The sequence below is a fragment of the Hemicordylus capensis genome, chromosome 5 (genome assembly GCF_027244095.1).
Source record: "Hemicordylus capensis ecotype Gifberg chromosome 5, rHemCap1.1.pri, whole genome shotgun sequence".
Lineage (NCBI taxonomy): Eukaryota > Metazoa > Chordata > Lepidosauria > Squamata > Cordylidae > Hemicordylus > Hemicordylus capensis.
The window spans coordinates 50689481-50697137 of record NC_069661.1 but is presented as its reverse complement, the minus strand read 5'-3'; the positions used below and the strand labels follow the sequence as shown (position 1 = coordinate 50697137).

The window sequence follows — 7657 nt, the reverse complement described above, 5'->3', positions numbered from 1 at the left end:
TAACAATAGTATCTCAGTCAAAAAGTTTAAAGGTTATATTCATCCCACTTCAATCAATTGGATTCTAATGCTTTATTCTGGCAATGTGTAGGATGTGATGTTTAACTCTATTTTATTTTGTATAAGTGGCAGAATGTAAAACTAAATATACAGCATGAAACATTGTAGATGCATGCTTGGTTTGACTTTTGTATCCTACCCTTCCTCCAACGAACTCGGAGAAGAGGTGCCATAGCTCAGCAGTACAGCATGTAATGTGCACGCACCAGCTCCCTGGTTCAGTCCTGAGCATCTCTAATACGATTTCCTGTAGCAGGGCTGGGAGACCCACCGATCAACAGACCATACTAGACTAGAGAGACCAGTGGTATGATAGTATAAGGCAGCTTCAGGTAATCTTAGAAAAAGGGCTGTAGCTCAGTGGCAGAGTGTATAGAAGGACCCAAATTGGGTTCAATCACCAGTTAAAAAGATCTCGCCTAATTGTGCTGGAAAAGATCTTGTCCTGATATTTTAGAGAGTTACTGAGTCAGAGTAGACAATACTGGGCAAAATGGGCAAGTACTACAAGGCAACTTACTATGAGGCAGCTTCTCAACAATTCTGTGCAATAGGTTCAGCCAAAAAGATAGTGACTGGCCCAAGGCAACCCTGGAAGCATTCTAGTTGAAGAGAGATTTTAATCTGGGTTTACCACATCGAAGCCCAGTGCTTCAGCCACTGCATGGCTTTACTGAGTTTCACAGATTGTGGTTATAACTCCAGAAAGAAGATGTCTTTAGTCATATAACTGCACAAGAAAATATTATAAAATATATGCATTCAACTATTTCTATGTCTGATATTAGAATACAACTGTGACACTCCTAAAACCCTTCACATTTTCTAAATGGCAGTGACCTTGTTGATTGTGTTATTGCTTAGATCTGGTTTCTGTGCTGTATGATTTATATCTGGCTATCCCATTTTTAAGATATCTATCTTAAAAATATCTATCTATCGATCTATCTATCTATCTATCTATCTATCTATCTATCTATCTATCTACCTCCTTATTAAAATATGTTCTTTGTGGTGTTCTGTGACTTACATCTCTATACAAAACCTATGAAAATTCCCATCATAAGAACGGCTTCTGCCAGGAATTACTACACAAGTAAGGGGGGGAGCAATTACCCCTATGTCCCTGTGTGACCATCTGTGATCAGGCTTGAAGAGTGCCTGTAAAAGGTGCACACCAACAGAAAGCAAAGAGCATTAATATTGCCGCCTTCTGAGTGTAATGAATCCTACCAACCGACTTATTTTTATTTTTGGCTTATACTTTTATTAGTATAGTAATCATCAACATGCTTCATTTATCACAGGCTGGTTTTTGTTGTGTCTTTTGCAAAGTATACATTCCAATAAAGTCAAAAGAATCCATCTAAATCAATGACCAGAAAAACAGGAAGCATGCTATTGGCTATATAGCTCTTCCATGACATAGTCACGGCATATTCATGACAAGGAGTCTCTATTAGTGGGAAAATGATGAAATCTGCCCTTCAGGTCAGTATGGTAGTTCCTCACCAGGTATATTGGGAAAAGCTGTATTTTCCTGTCATATTGTGATTTGACTATTGCCATGGTGACATTGATGCAGCATCTAGTTTCCATTTCATTAAATTAGCTGTATATTCTCTGGAACATATTGAAATTGGATATATTTTAATATTCATTGTAATTAGCATAGGCTTTTAGATGGTTTATAAAAGATACAAATCTAGAACAAGATGTGCATACATCACCTATATGATCTCAGTAAGAAATGTATCAAGATTTTTCTTTCAGCAACTTCAATCGTCAGTAGGGGGAAGGGGAGAGAAAGAAAGAGATCATGAGAAACAAAGAGAGAGAGAGATTAGTTGTGTAGATCATGACAACAAATACAAACTATATATCACAGGTCATGAAACCCTTTTCTCATCCACTCACACAATGAGTGTACAGTGCACACAGGTACAAAATTGTAAACAGATACAGTTATCCACACATTATGTTGAATGCAGCTACAGCAGTACACTTTCTCTCTGTACCATCCACTTGAGGGACCTGTAATGAGTTTTACATTTGAAATGGATACAGTTACTGTTATTTACACAAAAATAGGTACATGTGCCAGACATCTGAACACAGATACAACATAATGTCTGAGCAGGACTCAGATCTTTAGCAAAAACAATATGAACAAGCTCACTGCCAACTAGAAGACATAAATGTGAAAGGTTCGATTCACAAGTCATAATTACATTCCAATATCAGCAATAGAAATAGTAACATGTATTCATTTTATAATAATTTCTTCTGCAGTTATATTAGTAAAGAAATCCTATTGGCATCTTCTTTATGTTATTAAAGCAAAAAGCCACGAGACTCAATAACCCAGGATCGATGTAAAATTAAAACAGATAACAGCTAGCAGCTTGTACTTTGGTATTTATTGCGAGGTCATACTAGCACTACTGAACTCTGGAAAGCCTCACATTACTGAATAACAAACCGAATCGTTAGAAAAGGAAAGAAACATAATAGTGTAGAGTCAAAATAACTAAATAGCAAAGACAGGGTCGGCAAAGTTTAATGTCTAGGCCACCTTTCAGCAAATACTTGAAAAAGATTTGGAAACTTCAAGCAAATAACATTTGAGAAGTACCTTAAGTGCAATTTTCCAATCATGGAAGCAGCCATCATCATACTTTTGGCATTTGCCTCTCCAGACAAATTTTGCACTGTGAAGAACGCTGGGAGGGTGATGCTTCCTGGTGTGTCAGTTCCAGGCTGGGACTTCTACACATCCTCTGGGACATTGTACAGTACAGCATCCCACCCCCTGCACTGCCACTTCTTCATGTCAGAATAGTGTTATTGTATTTGTTGTATCCCAGAAATGACTCATATTTACTTTTAAGTGTCTGTATCTATAGGATGCCATATCCATGACAATACTAATTGAGTAAAGAGGTGATTCTCTTTGCTCAGTTAAAGTGGCCATTCTCTTTTGAGCAGGGGGAGAGCTGACCTATCCAATTGCCCTTATCCAACTCCAGCTCAGCATCTCTCTAGTGGCTGTTGCTGGTACCTATCTTAAGTTTCTTTTTAGATTGTGAGCCATTCATTTATCTTTTTATTTATTTATTTATTTGTTTGTTTGTTCAAATTTATTTTATTTTATTTTATTTTATTCTATTCTATTCATTCATTCATTTATAGCTATGTAAACCACTTCAGGAACTTGTGTTGAAAAGTGGTATGCAAATATTTGTCATTGTTGTTTAGTATGAAATGCAGATGTCTACTCATCAAGGGGTAATATGGAGATACTAGAGAGAGAAAGGGGCTTGACATCATTGGTAAGCTGCTCAAAGCCCTCAGAATGGCCCACTGTTGATTCCCAAGAGAGACTTTATGCACATAACAGAGTGGTTGTTGGTGGAGCAATTATCCTGGACTCCACTGAGGGATCTACTTTATTTACCTGAATCCAAGACTAGGTTTTTTCCAACTTTTTAAATATTAGAAATCAGGAGGTCATCTTAAATTCAGCGTCCTGTCCCTTTAGAGTAAGTGCAGGTATAACCTGGATTTAACCTCAACTTTTTAAGGGGCTTATTTTAAATTCAGGGTCATCTTCCATTCAGGTAAATACAGTACTAGCAGATCACAGAGTACTTCTCCATTGATCAACAACAACAATATTTATATACCGCTTTTCAACAAAAGTTTCCAAAGCAGTTTATACAGAGAATTAATCAATTAAATTAATTAATCCATAAAGATGGCTCCCTCTCCCCAAAGGTTCACAATCTAAAAAGAAACAAGGGTTTCTAATTATTTAACAGCAGCAATACTGAAATGGCCTTTCTTTTTACAGCAAGGAGTTAGAATCCCTGATACAGGGCCATCCCTAGGGGGGTGCGGGGCTTGGGGTGAATCAGCATGTGTGGGGCCTCCTTAACATTTCACATCATTACACAATCATACTGATTGATGGCATACTGTGTAAATAGTGTGAGTGAGGTTTTTGGACATGCCCAACCAGCTTGGACATATAATGCATTTCTAAAGAAATAAAAATAAAAAGCGTTCCTTATTTGAAGAGACTGTGCCCTTGTGAAAGTGGGAATATTGAGATCGTTGGCCATGTGTTTCTGTATTGTTTTTTCTATCGCGAGCTGCATTCCAGATATATTGCTCCTCTCATTCTTAGATACCCTGACAATTCGGATGAATTTTATATAAACTTATTTCTTTCTCATAAACACACGTAGGTCTCACATTCAGTAGCCAAATTCTGTACGACTGCAATTAAGATTCGCTCATGGTGTGTCAGAAACGGTCAGTTTTAATCGTCCCTCCTTTTTCTTTTTAATTTTGTTTTATCCTATATATTTTTATCTCAATCTTCTATGTAATTGATTTTTTCTATGTATATGCATGTATGTGTTTATACTGATATCTACCCTCAGGGTAGATTTATTTGATCTGTATTTGATCAAAGATCGCAATCAACTGAATTGAACTGAAAAATAAAAAGCACAATACATGCTTCACAGTTCTCAAACCTTCTGGGTTGCAAATCAACATGAGCATAGTACATTCATTCATTCATAAATAAATAAGATATTGTTTGTTCCAGAAGTTTTTGTAATTTTCTGCCATGAAACAAGCCACTTATAGGACTTTTTGGATGGGTTTCTTCTTCTTCTTCTTTTTAACCAACAATTTGTCAAATCCACTTCAATTTAAATATACTTATTCCTCCCATCCTGCCCTACATCTCTGCTTAATACCAAAGCCCTGTGCTAAGTCATTCCAGGACAGGTGATCTAAAGGCTGGGGCAGAAAGGGGTGTGTGTTTTACCCTTTTTTATGAAGGCAAAGGGCCGTTTCTTCCATATGGGGGTGGAATGATTGTCTAAGGGGGGGCTTCAGTTCCAGACATTTTTGTAATTTTCTGCCATGAAACAAGCCACTTATGGGACTTTTTGGACAGGAGTTTTTAAATTAAAAAAATTTAAAAACCAACAATTTGTCCAATCAGCTTCAGTTTGAATATACCTATTCCTCCCACCCTGCCCTACATATCTGCTCAAAACCAAAGCCCTATGGCAAGCCAATCCCTAAATATTCAAGCTTGGGGAGATAACCACAAAAAGGAAATCACATCATACCTCCATTACTAATGCTGGGCCGGGCTGGGCAGAGGGTCTGCAGAGAGTTCTGGTGCTGGACACTCTCTGCCTGCCTGCCTGCCTGTTTGCTTCTTTCCTGAACTTCAGGCTTAAAGGAGGCCTGCATGGCGGCCTCTCTGGAAGCCTTGCCCAGCTGTTGAACAGCTGATAGGTGGGAGAGGTGGAGCTCTAGTAGTTTGCCTGGGAGCCTTTCAAGCTCTACACAGACACAAAAGATTGGCTCTGGCTGGGCTGCAGGGAAAGATAAGTGGCTGGGACTGGGGGAGAAAGGAGGGCAGGCTGCCCTGCAGTGTGCCCAGAGCAGGGCCTGTGCCAGTGCAGGGCTCAGGGCAATTGCCTCGGTCGCCCCACCCTAAGGACGGCCCTGCCCTGATATGTAGTAACTCAGATGTACAGTTGTATTTGTCTATTCAGGTCATCCTCGTGTGTGGCTCATGGGGTGAAATAGTTAATTGGCTCTACCCCTTGGATCACTGTTTTGTGGTAGGCTCCAGCTGTTGGACCATAAGGTTCCATTAAAAGACAAAGTAGATCGCACAAGCCTGATGTCCAGCCATATGCATTTTAGACTACCATATTTGAATGTGTGCAGCAGATATTGGTAAACCAAATATTAACTATGACACAGCCTCAGTTTCATTTCCTTATTTTATGTAACATAAATGGAGCTACTGGATAAAGTGCTATTTTTTGCCAGCAGAAAACCTACAATCAGTGTCTCTTTGTTATTTTGAATCTAAATAACCAGCATATTTTTAATGTATCGGCCTGACTACAGCTAGTTTATTTTTATCTCATCAAGTGTCAAGAATAGTCTTGATTGGAGGAGAGGGAGAAACAAAAGAAGGAAGTTCATTCTTTGGGGGCCAGTGCTCATTATTGTTTTCAATAATCAATGTAAATGAATATAGTCTTGAAAATTCACCAGTTTGTCCATAGTCATATATAGAAATGTGCTTGTGGGTTGATAACAGAACCAGCAATGCATTTCTTTCTATATATGGCTTTGGATATGCTTTGGTTTACTTACGGGAAAGCTTTTTCTATGTAAATGAATCATGTCTTCTTCAGCTGTCAAATGTATAAAGCAGGTAGAAGCCAGCCAATAATAGCATATTATCTTGCAGACCCGACCTTCATGAGGAACAATACAGAAGAGCATTACAATATGTGAAGAATAATTTAAATTATGGCTTTTTCAATAAAATAATGGGGGTTTGTCATATTTATAGCAAGTACAGCGAAGGTAACAAAAACAAAAAAACAAAAGGAAGAAGAAGAGGAGACCTTTCACTCCTGAAATGTTCCAAAGATAATTTAAATGCATATGATTTTTGCAGTAATAAATTAAAGCTTAGAGTCTTTGGGAATAAAATGCTGCCTGGTGAGCCTGATTGCTTCAGTTTGTTTGGAGGTGGTAGAGGAATTCTGTGGATCTCTTTGTTTTTGTTTTGAATCTGATGATAGGAACAAAAAAGCAAGCTATGTTGATCTTCTTTCACAATATTTTGCAACGGGGATGAGATGTGTAAAACCTGTCCCTATATTTTTGTAGCTACTTCTGTCCTCCCACAGTCTGGTGTCATATCTTTGGGATGCTTATCCTCAATGGTGGACATGAAGGTTTAGGAAAGCACATCAGGAACATTGCTGAGCACTGCAGGCATATTATTACCCACAACTAGTTTAACTGCTCCTCATGTACCCTGTTCAAAAGCACAGACATCTCCCTAAGCAGAATAATGACAATCTGAATCACTGCTGTGCACTGAATGCATTTTATCAGCAGTAGCTGACTGAATTGTGCATCAGTGTATACATCCAGTCATGAAGTCTGCGGTTTTTTAACTGCTCTTTCCTTTTGTTACAAACCTGGTTAGCAACAGTGACCAACCTAGCCTTTATTAATAGATACCTCACCATTATCCATATACCAAACATTTTATAGGGACATAAAGAAATACATTGTTGATGCTTTGGGTAATGTTTCCTTTTCTGTGCTATTTTTAAAATCAATGGGTAGCACTCATAATAACACTGCCCTCACATTAAAATGTTTTGAATGTGCAATAATTTCCAGATCCCCTTTTCATCTGCTGCTCCCAGTGCTCCCCCAAACTATGTCTCTGAGGGCTGGGGAACCCTTGTGGACATACATTAGGGAATACAGAGGGAAGGGTGAGGTCAATCTTTGCATATGCAGAACATTCTAACATCAATATAACAACATCAGCAGTAGTCTGAATACTGCCCGAGACAGACTAATACACATTTTCATCAATCTTTTTCAAAACCAGATACCAACTTGTTTTCCACAGTACCACCATAAACAACAAAATAAGTTCCTGATGACACTCCTTCCACAACTTGTTTGGACCCTTCTGAAGAATATTTGCATGGCATTATATAACATTGGGAAATGG

At 38.3% G+C, this 7657-nt stretch overlaps 1 long non-coding RNA gene across 1 annotated transcript; it reads right to left on the bottom strand.

Annotated features, from left to right (window-relative positions):
• Positions 1-1559: 1559 nt before the first annotated feature.
• Positions 1560-6369, bottom strand: LOC128326128 (uncharacterized). The gene is made up of 3 exons (XR_008307860.1): positions 6265-6369; positions 1791-1836; positions 1560-1683 (listed from the first exon to the last, which is right to left on the bottom strand). It is a non-coding gene; the product is annotated as an uncharacterized LOC128326128 (long non-coding RNA).
• Between the last annotated feature and the right edge of the window lie 1288 nt (positions 6370-7657).